Here is a 12,629-nt window from a genome sequence, read left to right as displayed (position 1 = left end):
GCTCGGTGGTGTCTGTTGTTCTTACTGCTTGGTTATGGGCTGTGCTCCCTTGTCTGGTGCCGGTTGTCGTCCAACTTTGCTCCAGGTCAGAGCAGGTGTTAATTTCCGGCTGCTAACACACTTTATCGCTTGTTTTGTGTTCTTATCGCAGATCTGTCTGGTCATTGAGAATGTTGTGGAGTGGTGTTGTCGCAGCTTTTTGCTCGGGAATGCCTACTCTGCATCTCATTAGCGATAGTCGACTGGGTCATCCGTGGCGATGTTTTCTGAGGATGCTATCAGGTAAAAACTGGTGGTATCTGCAGTGTGCAACGGGTTGTGAATGGGGCGATGGATTTACCATGACTTTGGCTGCGCTAAAGTGTTGTTAACTCGGCGAAAGCTCCTTGAGAATATGCCCCCAAGTCTTTAAGCATAGGAATAGCACAGTGCTATCCATGCCGACCTGTTAAACGACAAAAGCCATTTACCACTCCAAACACAGTATTACAGTTTTGGATTGGTAAAATACCATCCAAGCCAATCTGAAATGAATAACAGCAACACCTAACACATGTTTTGCTGTCATTACAGCTCTTCAGAGAGGTTTAGCTTTGTCCAGACACAAGGGAGCACCCAGGCACACAGGGAATGAGGTATGAGGCAATTCTATCTGCACCTATTATTGAGTTTGGTCAAAAGTTTTTTTAAACTTATTTAGGGTGCTGAGGATCTGAGATTCAATACCTCTAAATCTCCAATGGAACCATAAACAAAGATAAGTTGATCCAGCACACCATAGAAGTTATATACAGTACAATTTAGTAAATTCCAACAAAGGTAAGTCCAATCAGCAGGTTCCGTTTAAAAAATCCTTTATTCAATTTTCTTCTTTAAAATCTGCGTAGCCAACGCGTTTCGTCCTTACGGACTTCTTCAGGGCAAAATTCTTATTTCATCGAGTTCTTCTTTATGTGTTCTCAGAAGTCTTTAGTCAAAGTGCGTTCTTTCTAATATGGACCAAAGTGGTTTATGATCGTATTATGTGTCCTTTTGCGATATTCTCAATATGATCCATTAATCCATTAGTTAGTTTTGATATCAAAATAGAGTGTACCGTGTTGAGTGTCCTTTTGTGGAATTCTCAATATGACATATCCCATGTAGGGGCAGACTCAATATTTCTAAATTCCCAGTTTCAAGAGTAGTCCTTCCAGGCCATGGTCCTCGTGTTGTTTTTGATATCAAAACTAACCAATGGATTAAAGGATTTTTTAAACGGAACCTGCTGATTGGACTTACCTTTGTTGGAATTTACTACATTGTACTGTATATAACTTCTATGGTGTGCTGGATCAACATATCTTTGTCAAGGGAGCACCCAGTATAAGTCAAAAGAATACCCTTGCAGGCATAGAGTGATGCATAAATTATGCAAAAAAGAAGAAGAGAACTCTGGGTAGTTCCCAAGTTTAGGTGGAAGGTAGCTTCTGTATAGAGCATCCTCAACACCAGCCACACTCTAGATTTGCTCACCTCAAACGTCTGCTTTTCTATCAAAGTTTTTAAGCATACGAATAGCACAGTGCTATACACGCCGAGATAGAAAGGGACAAAGGGGCATATTCTCAAGGAGTTATCACCGAGTTATCAGCATTTTATTGTAGCCAAAGTCTCGATAAATATATCAACCCATTCACAAGCTGGGGCTAACAGTCTATAGCACCAGTTTACCTGCGATAGCAGCTGCAAAAAACATTGCCACAGATGACCTTCTCAACTGTTGCTAATGAGATGCAGCGTAGGCGTTCCTGTGCAAAAAGCCACGACAACACCACTCCTCAACATTCTCAACGACCAGCCAGATCGGCGAAAAGAACACAAAACAGGCGATAAGGCGCGTTAGCAGCAGGAAACTAACACCTGCTGCGACCTGGTGCTAAGTCGGACGACAACCTGCACCACAAAAGATAGCTCAGCCCAGAGCCACACCTGAAGAACAACAGATGCCATGGAGCCACTGAACATGTGTACTGGACACCCAAGAGGGCTACAACACCCACCGCCACCACCCCCATGACCTGACAGTGCGCCCCCTGTTGGCCCAAGAACAAGAGTGTCACCGGGATAGCCGTGCATGGGATGCACTGATCTTTGGCGTATGTGCTGGCAGTTGCGCATGGGGAATTGTACAACTCCTCGTGTGCAATGACCACATCTAGGCGCTCCCCTATTGGGCTGTGTTGCGGATTGGGGAAACGGCGTGGACTGAGCACATCTGCCTGGACCATTTAATGGATTGGCTCACCCTGGTGTTCCTTGAACCTGACAATGACGTACTATTAGAACACATTGCACATGAAGCTGTGCTGGCATTCATGGACGAGTAACTACATTCCTGCAGCCACATCGGATTGTCACCCACAGCACAGGTCCCAACACCTTGTTGCATCGTGGGGAATGCTCACATATCCCACCACAAAAAGGACATGTCTGCCTTCGTCTGGACTCTGAATGCATGTGCGTGGAACCACGTATGTACACACACCTGTGCTAGGTGATGCAGTTCCATGGTCGGAGCAGCACAGCGTCGTTTGGCAACGTTACCAATTCGGACACACTGCTAGGGGGAGAGTACACACATGGCAATGTAGCACGACATGTGAACTTGTCGGATCCTTTCACCTGATCACTGTCAGCAGAGCAGACTGTCGGCGCAGTCTGGTGGCAGAGCACTATGCAGACCCCATGGGCTGTGAGTTGTGCCCCCTCACTTTGGGAAATGGGCAGACACCAAACAACACATGACTCATCCGGCAAGGCAAGGTGGGCTGAGACCCTTGCCATCTATGATGATTGGTGTTCATTTTTGCCTCCGCATTTCCTGCACCTCGACATGTTCCCATGCTGCGTGTAAGTGTCTTAAGCATGTCCCTGCATGTTGTGGCTGTTGCCTTGTCTGTACTGACACCCACATGCCAATAAAATCTACGCAACTTCACTGGTGTCTAACTGTGATGGGTGTTGCTTAGATTGGCCACTAGTGTGCCACAATGAGCATCATCCCTACACAGGGAGAGACTGATTGACGCATGTACAATGGGGGTGGGTCCCTTTTGACAGCTCTACCTCTGTGAGCCAGACATTGTTTTGGGATAGTTGCTGGCATACCTGTGCATTTACATGTCTTCAGCAATGTGAGTATGGTGTCCAAACTCTGACGATGTGGAGAAATGTTAGAAATCATAACAGAATGTATACACACAGATGTGTGTGAGTAGGTATGCGAAGTGAACTTCTAGTGTCACATGTGATGTAGAACACCACTTCTGGCCTGCTACCGATTTGGTCATTTCTACATACAACCCTATTCAATACATGGACGTGTGCCTACGTTGTGGGGTTGTTGTTAATGTGCAATGGGGAAACAGCTAGTACTCACCTTCACAGTCATCCAATTGGCCATGTGTCTCAGGGATAAACGTGCGCATTGATGTCATTTACCAGGGTGTACCTTCTTGTGCAATCATTGTCCCTACATCCAACCATACTTTCATACGTGAGTGAACATAGTCATGACACATCTGTGTGATTTAGAATGTTTTATTCACATTCTGGTGAATGACGGAGCTGGAGCTGTACATGACCATCCAAGCCCACATAACATGGAAGCCCAGTGGTGGGCCAACCAGAGTCCTTTGGGGATTGAAAAGTGATTTGGAAGAGGGAGAGTGCAGTCCGCAGCAGGATTGCTGTGTAATTGTCAAGCAGTGAAGATATGGCAGTCCGTGTTGGGGTCCGGGTGAATGTCGCAGAGTGTTCCGTGGGTCAGTGGAAGGTGTTGTCCCAGGGCATGATGCATAGGGCTGAACCAGGCAGGGACAGGCCATATGGTGGTGATGGATGCTACTGCCTCCTTCCTCACACAGTAATTACCATCCACATCTTACTCCCCTGATACTTCTTCTGTTTCTGGTGTGTGTGGCTGTGTAATGGCTGCATCACTGTGTGCCACTGACACATCAGGGTGCGAAGGTGATGGGGCTGCATCACTGTGTGTCACTGACACATCAGGGTGCGAAGGTGATGGGGCTGCATCACTGTGTGCCACTGACACATCAGGAGTCGGAGATGTGTGTGTTGAAGTTCCCGCTGCAGTTATCTGGGACTGGCTCAGTGGCAGCAATGGCAAGATGATGAACTGCAGGGCATGGAAGATCCCAGCTACATCTCGCTGGTGTCAGACCGTGGCAGCCATACTTCCAGCCTGCATCTGCTCCATGGTCTCCATTGTCCTCCGCATCTGTGCCAACTCTGTGCTGTCATCGCTGGTGCCTGTGTGACTAGACAGTTCTTGTATCCGAGTAATGGCCCCAGCGAGGTCAGCCAAGGATTGTCGTGGAGCATGGTGCGGACCTGGGGTGTCCGTTAAGGACTGTACGTGGTCCCTGATGGGACTCAGACACCCACGTATGGCATCGCGTTTGGCAGCCACAAGCTTGAAACCCACCCGCAGCTGATCAGCCAACTCCACCTGGCAACCCAACACACGGCGTTGAAATTCCATGTATTGTTCGCGGGGGTCCTGGGAGACAGCCGTGGTGGTGTGTGTTTCCTGCTGTGTGGTCTGTGCAGGTAGTGGGGTCACCTCGAGGCAGCTGGCCTGCCCTGCTCCTGGGGGTGGGGTGCGGAGGCTGTCCATTAGCCGTTGGAGGGTGTCTTGACATATGTGCAGGTTGTCCTCTTCATCATCACTGATAAGATGTGTGGTCTGCTCTGCAGGAGGTGTTGATTGTCCTTCTGCAATGTAAAGGGGAGATGCAGGTTAACAGTGTTTCCCATGTATGTTGACGCTTTGCAGATGTTTACATTCAGACTGCATGCCAATGTACATTGTGACTGTTTTGGTGGAGCTGGCTATTTGATGGCAGACAGTGGGATTTTCGACTACATGACGGATGTGTGGTAGTACCCGTACATTATCATCACACAGTGTCAGGCAATGCCAGATGTGAGTGGACAGTTACTACGCACAAGCAGAACCTGTTGTGTCCTCTGTCCTGTGGTGTAGGTGTTGCACTTTGTACCACATTGCCGTCATTGCTGATGTTCTGTGATTGCTGTGTGTGTGTGCTGCATTGTGGGGGATTTGCCCCTGCAGCTCTGATTTCGTGTACCCTTATCCCTTTGAGGCGGTGTGCCTTTGAATTGTATGCTTTTTGGGGGCTGAAACGTTTATGACTTGGGTCATATGTGCTCTTAGATAGATTTTGTGGCCTTGTGCATTGTTCGTCTGCTGCGTGTATTGGACGGCATGGGTTGTGGGTGCACGTGGATATGTCAGAGTGTGACCTGCTCCTTTACAGATGTGATCCACACTGGGCCACCTCCATGTCGATTCGTGCACCATGTCATGTATTTTGGCTGCTGCCATGCTATCGGTCATGCAATGTCACTTGCATAGTCAGTGTGGCTCGCACAGCCGCTGCTTTTCCGGATTCATCACATGTGCATGGCTCGGTTGTGTAGTTGGTGATTTGGAGGGGGCCCATATGTGCACATGGTAGATAGGGGCCCACTTGGTGTTTGTATGTGTGCTGCAGTGTTGCAAGTGTATCAGTGACATGTTCCACAGTCATTGTGCGTGTGCAGTGTGCTACACATGATTGTGCATGTGTGCCATTGTGCCCATCTCCCCTCGTCCCCCAGTTCCTGGTGGTTACTCACCCTGTTGCTGTTGGGTCAGATCATTTCGAGCTGTGTCCAGGCCCCCAACTCCTGCCACTGTCTCCACACTGAAGACTGTGGCCACCATTTCCTCCAGCACATCCAGCTCCTCCAGCACAGGACTCCCACCTCCAGTTGCCATTGCTGCCTTCCAGTTGGCAGCGAGTTTCTCCTTGGTTTGGCTGTGCACTTCATGCCAGCCCCTCTTGACCTCCTCCATTGACCTCCTCGACACTCCGACTGCATTGACGTTGGTGACGATGGACCGTTTGGGTTGCCAGTGCCGCAGTGGAGGTGACAAACAGTTGTTAATGGTGTTCTATCACCTCCGTGACAATGATCCGGTTTTCCTGCGGACTGAACCCCATTTTCCTCTTCCTCTTCTCCTTGCCCTTTCCCGAACACTGGGTTCCATGCTGGTCCTCCATGGAGCTTGTAGAGTTCGGGTTGTCCTCTGCCCTCGGTCCGGGTGCATCCATGGTGCTATGCAGTTTGATTTGGTTTTGGTGTTTTTTTGTTGCTTTTTTATAGTGCATTTTCCCGCATGACGTGTGGGAATTGCAGGCCTGTATGGTTTTCGCTGATTTTGGTATCGCGCTTTGTGGCATTGCAACTTTTTGGGCGTTCGTGTTTCGCAATTTATGTTTGTCGCTTTGGATTTTCGGCAGTCGGGTTGGGAATTAGACGCTAAGACGGTGTTATTTTCTCGCGATGGACTGCGATATGCAAAGGTGCGTTAAGCTAAATTTGCGATGGTTATCACACGTTCTTGAAAATATCCCCCAAAGTCTTTTGCCATTTCTACAGCAAAGTCTCTAAGCGTAGTAATAGCACAGTTATATATGCTGATGTGTTTAATGACAAAAGCCATTTACCACTCCAGCCTCAGTATTACAGCTTTGGATTGGTAAAATACCATCCAAGCCAACATGAAACGAATAAAAATAACCCCTGACACGTGTTTCACTGTAGTTACAGCTTTTCAGAGAGGTTTAGCTTAGTCCAGACACAAAGGAGCACCAAGTATAAGTCAAAAGAATACACTTGCAGGCATAGAGTGATGCATACATTATGCAAAAAAGAAGAAGAGAACTCTGGGTAGTTCCAAAGTTTAGGTGGAAGGCAGTGTCTGTATAGAGCACCCTCAGCACCAGCAACACTCTACATTTGCTCACCTCAGATGTCTGCTTTTCTATCAAAGTTTGTAAGTATAGGATTAGCACAGTGCTATCCACGCTGCGATAGAAAGGGACTAAGTCTTTTGCCATTTCTACAGCACCGTCTTTAAGCATAGGAATAGCACAGTGCTATCTATGCTGAGCTGATAAATGACAAAAGCCATTTACCTCTCCGGGCACAGTATTATAGCCTTGGATTGGTAAAATATTCTCCAAGCTAACCTGAAAGGAATAAAAGCATCCCCTGACATGTGTTTCACTGTTGTTACAGCTCTTCAGAGAGGTTTAGCTTCGTCCAGACCAGTGCTTAGTTTGTAAAATATGAAGGGGCATATCATCAAGACGATTATCGCTGCTTCAGCGGCTGTTTTCGGCCGTAAAGCGGCAATAATCCTAACGCGGTATTAGCAAGGGCACGCTAACCGGCTTTAGCGTGTGCCATTGCACATTTTACTAACGCCTTGCATCTCATCACTAATGAGATGCAAGGTAGGCGTTCCTTCCCGAAATAATTGGAGAAATGTCGCTAACCGACATTTCTCCAATTATCAAGTGAATCGCTAACAAGCATAGCGATGAGAAAAGTAGCGCTAACCATGGTTATCGCTACTTTCCATGCGCCTGCTTGAGTTCTGACTTAGCCATGTAATCCAATGGGAGGTGGATTACATGGCTAAAACTACCCTGTCCTATCAGCAAGGTATCGCCGGTCACAGGGCGATTATCGCTGGATTTCCAGCGATAATCACACTGTTTTCCAGCTAACGCTTGCATCACTATCGCTTTGGAGATAAGCGTTGCTGATAGCATGCTATCTCCGCGATAGAAAGCAGCGATAGCCGGCGATAATTATCTTAGCGCTAAGTGCGCATAGCGATAATTATCGACGGCCCTTGCTGATATGCCCCTAAGTGCCAGGGCTCTGACCAGGAGGCCACAGCAGCATGCACTGCCCACCGCCCTTATCATCGCTGCCAAACCAACTACTAACCAACTCTCTCACATGTAAATGCAACAGTTCAGATTATTCGGGTCCCCAAAGCAAAAAGAGTGGCTGGGGAGGCAGGTATTAGCAATTTTAACGTATATTGTATTCCTATACAACCGTTGTTCTGCTCATCTCTAAATTAGATCAGTAGCGCCACCACGTGGTAGACTGTTCTGTGTATGGTGTTGACAATTAAGTGCTGGTGCCTAGCACTGGCTCAAATTAAGCACTGGTCCAGCACAAGGGAGCACCCAGTATAAGTCAAAAGAATACCCTTGATAGGCATAGAGTAACGCATACATTCTGTAAAAAAGAAGAAAATTCTGGGTAATTCCCTAGTTTAGGTGAAAGGCAGCTTCTCTATAGAGCACCCTCAACACCAGCAACACTCTAGGGGGGATATTACCAACAAATGGTGATATTTATCTCAATTTACGTTTTGCGTGAGATTTTTTATCGCCGCAGATCGCCGGAATCTATCGCCGTATTAGCAACACGCTACTAACAGGCGACAGCTTCCTTTTCCGGTGGAAATGGACGGCGATAGATTTAGCGTGACGGTGATAATAAATCTCACGCTAACTTTAAAAAAGTGGCGTTGGGCCAATGAGCGACAGAATCCAATCGCTAATTGGCACCAGGCCTGCATTTCTCACGTTCAGCGTGAAAATGCACTCCAAAAGGCCCCCCAAGCAGGTAAAAAAACAAAACAAAATAGATAATAGCAGAAGAGCCATGGATGAAGCTGGGACCAGTGCAGAGGCCACAAACAACCCCACAAATACCCATGAGGAGCAGCCAGAGACCCATGTGAAGGCCAAAAGGAAGAGGAATCCCAAGTTCAGCCAGCAGGAAAACCAGGTCCTGATTGCGGAGGTGACTGAACACCAACAAGAACTGTTTGTCACCTCCACAGTGACATTAGCAAGAAAAAAAGAAATATGGCAGGACATTGTGGCCAAGGTGAATGCCATCGGAGAGAGGAGGAGGACAGTGGACGGCTGCAAGAAGTGCTGGCATGATACCAAGTGCAAATCTAAGGAGAAACTAGCAGCCAACCTGAAAGCAGCAAAGCAGACTGGAGGTGGGAGTCCAGCGCCACAGGAGGAGCTGGATGAGTTGGAGGAGCAGGTGTCCCGAGTCATCAGTGAGGAGGTGGTGGTCGGAGTCGCGGGCCACGGTACTGCTGAACGTGACCAAGCACAACAAGAGGGTGAGCAACAACCAGGGACTGGGGGTGGATGGGCCCAATGGCACTCATGTACAACTAAATATATTGCAGTGCATACGCACAATTACTGTGGATCATGTCCCAGATACCCTTGTCCATGGTGGCACCCAACTCAACTTGCAAGACACATATTTGCGGGCACACAGACTTGGAAATGTGCACAGAAAAGTAAGCCCAACACAGTCCAAGATCAACATCAGACCACTAAATAAGTGCTACATCAAATGGCAAAGTGGCACATTAACTTGAGATGCGGCAGGGTGGCAAAATGGCCCCCTTGCCTCCTCACCATGCATATACAAATCGTCTGCACAAGGACGCATCTCTCTCTAACGCCAAAATGAGGATGCACTGTGAATGTGACTGATCATATGCACGAAGAGGCATGCCACCACCAATGTCAGCACACCTGCAACATTGTGCACGTGTGTCTGAGTTGTGTGCAAGGTTGTGTATGCGCAGTAAAGTCCACCTATATGCACATTCACTTACCAGCACACAACTCAGACACACGTGCACAATGTTGCAGGTGTGCTGACATTGGTGGTGGCATGCCTACCCGTGCACATGATCAGTCACATTCACAGTGCATCCTCATTTTTCCGTCAGAGAGATGTGGCCATATGCAGACGAATTGGACATGCGTGGTGATTAGGCAAGGTGGAAATTGTGACATCCTCCCGCATTTCCAGGCAATGTGCCCCCTTGCCTGTTCATGAGATGCAGTCCTGTGTACACCAAGGGGGGAAGCATCTAGTGAGTCTGCATACCACACACACATGCAATGTCACAACAAAGTGACCATGTAGGCCGCTGGATAAAAGATGCACATCCAAAAATGCACACAAACAGCAGACTTCACTCAAAGGGTGATGGAATACAATGAGCAGGGGGACTATGCCTACAACATCACAGTACGTGGACAATGCAGATCAGGAATGTGTCACACAAATATGTACTGCATGCCTTGTCTGTGTGACATACTCACATAACCACAATGTGCCTGTAAAGCAGTATGGCAACCAAAGTATGACAACAAGCAAGGATAGCAAAGTTGCAACAATTAATGGCAAAGGCCCAAATGGCACCCTCAACCCTTAGGTCAAATTGCACTCCACCACCCCCAAGTGTACACATCTGCCATACAGAAAACAGCATTCCACATCAGTACTGATGTGAGTTGCCCATCACTTCATTAGGTGCAATTAAACGTAACTGTTTGGTAAGTCAACTGTGTCAGTGAACAAATATGCAGTCATGCAGTTATCACCCACACGCTAAGCCAGGCATTGAATACCAGAACCAGGACAGCATGTATCATCCACGTCAGCAGCTGCGTGGCACATATACAAACACACATCACCCGGCCATTTGCATCTCTTGTGAGGGTGGCGGTGACAAGGCCTGTGCACAATAAATAGGCATCATGAAATGCACTTACATCAGAAAACTGACCACTTACACCCCACATGTGGGGTCAAGCTTGAGGGCAATGGGTGTTGACACTGTCTGTTCAGAGAGCAACACTAATAGAAGCTCACGCTGCACCATACTCACAACGGGTAAGCCAACAGGAGGGCAGTAAGCAATGCATGCAAGATAAAACATGAAGGACGACATGCACACAAGTCAAATCACAATAGACAAAGTTACCTGGATGTCCATGTGTGCTACATAGTGCAGCACATGTTGAAACAGCAAGTAGGCTCTCATTGCCAATGTGCCTAAGGGGGCCCTACGCACACATAACTAATCTTGCACAAAACACATGCACATGTTCAGTACCCTGCAATGCTGCGTATCCGTGAGCCACATTGACAAGGCAAGTGACAGTGCATGATGAATAGCAGGCCTGCAGGCTCAACATATTAACATGGAGCAGGCCACCTGACTGAGGTGGCTGAGTGTGGACAACATCTTTAAAGAAGCAGGTCACACTGTGTAAACTGTGAAGTTGAAACTGTGATTTTCTTGCATTTCCGCAAAAGCCCACTCACCCGCACTTTAAAACATAACGCTCTAGCACTCGCCTTTTGCGAGATTCACTCACCTTAGAGACACCGGTGGACGCCATTGCTGTTAGCGTTCTAGTTGCCTGCACTATATAAATGCAGGACACGCAAGCGCGCAGCACCATAGAGACGAGATTACTTTAAACCTAACTGCGATCGTAGAACGCTTCTGCTGAAGAGTCGGAAGTACGCTGCATTATTTTAATATAGGGTGGTTGTGGCTGGGTTGGGCTGTCTTTTTAGAAACTGTAAAATTGAAATTGTGATTTTAAACTGTGAAGTTGAAACTGTGATTTTCTTGCATTTCCGCAAAAGCCCACTCACCCGCACTTTAAAACATAACGCTCTAGCACTCGCCTTTTGCGAGATTCACTCACCTTAGAGACACCGGTGGACGCCATTGCTGTTAGCGTTCTAGTTGCCTGCACTATATAAATGCAGGACACGCAAGCGCGCAGCACCATAGAGACGAGATTACTTTAAACCTAACTGCGATCGTAGAACGCTTCTGCTGAAGAGTCGGAAGTACGCTGCATTATTTTAATATAGGGTGGTTGTGGCTGGGTTGGGCTGTCTTTTTAGAAACTGTAAAATTGAAATTGTGATTTTAAACTGTGAAGTTGAAACTGTGATTTTCTTGCATTTCCGCAAAAGCCCACTCACCCGCACTTTAAAACATAACGCTCTAGCACTCGCCTTTTGCGAGATTCACTCACCTTAGAGACACCGGTGGACGCCATTGCTGTTAGCGTTCTAGTTGCCTGCACTATATAAATGCAGGACACGCAAGCGCGCAGCGCGCGCGCGCAGCGGGCGCGCCGGCGGCGCGCCAGAGGCAAGCCCGTCTGCGCCCGTCCGCGCCTCGGTCGCGCCTTGCGCCAGAAACGCTGCTCAAAATTGCACCAACAGACTATGCTACTCCAGAGATACCCTTCTTGAACTAGGGAACAGGTCACGGGAGGGACAGCGACAGGCATTATCTTGTGGCTTAATTAACAGCAGGTCACTTATTAAACACCATCAAGACATTTATAACCTGCTGGAAGATTTAGATCTTGACTTGCTGTTCGTCACTGAGACGTGGATTCCTGTTGACTCCTCAGTAGAACTCGGGCTAGCTTGCCCCACTGGATATAAGATCATCCAAAAACCTCGTATATCAGGGAGAGGAGGAGGGGTAGGACTAATCTTTAAGGAACAGTGGGATTGTGCTATGCTACCGATTGAAGCCATAGCAGGCTATGAAATTATGGGCTTCTTTATACAGGAGGCTAAGGGGAGAGTGCTATCGGGTATGGTTTGCTACAGACCTCCGGGTGTGGACGCTAATCATCAGGCACTGTTGGATACTATTGTCGCCTTGGCGTCCACACACTCCAGAATGCTGCTCTTGGGAGACTTCAATCTCTGGGAAACAGGGAGTTCTGGAAATCATCTACAAGCCCTGATTTATACCGGTGAGAACTGTGGCCTCCATCAGTTGGTCCAACAATCTACACATGTGGGAGGCCACA

Source organism: Triturus cristatus, chromosome 10 (assembly GCF_964204655.1).
Source record: "Triturus cristatus chromosome 10, aTriCri1.1, whole genome shotgun sequence".
NCBI classification, from domain to species: Eukaryota; Metazoa; Chordata; class Amphibia; order Caudata; family Salamandridae; genus Triturus; species Triturus cristatus.
This window is presented reverse-complemented; position numbering follows the sequence as displayed.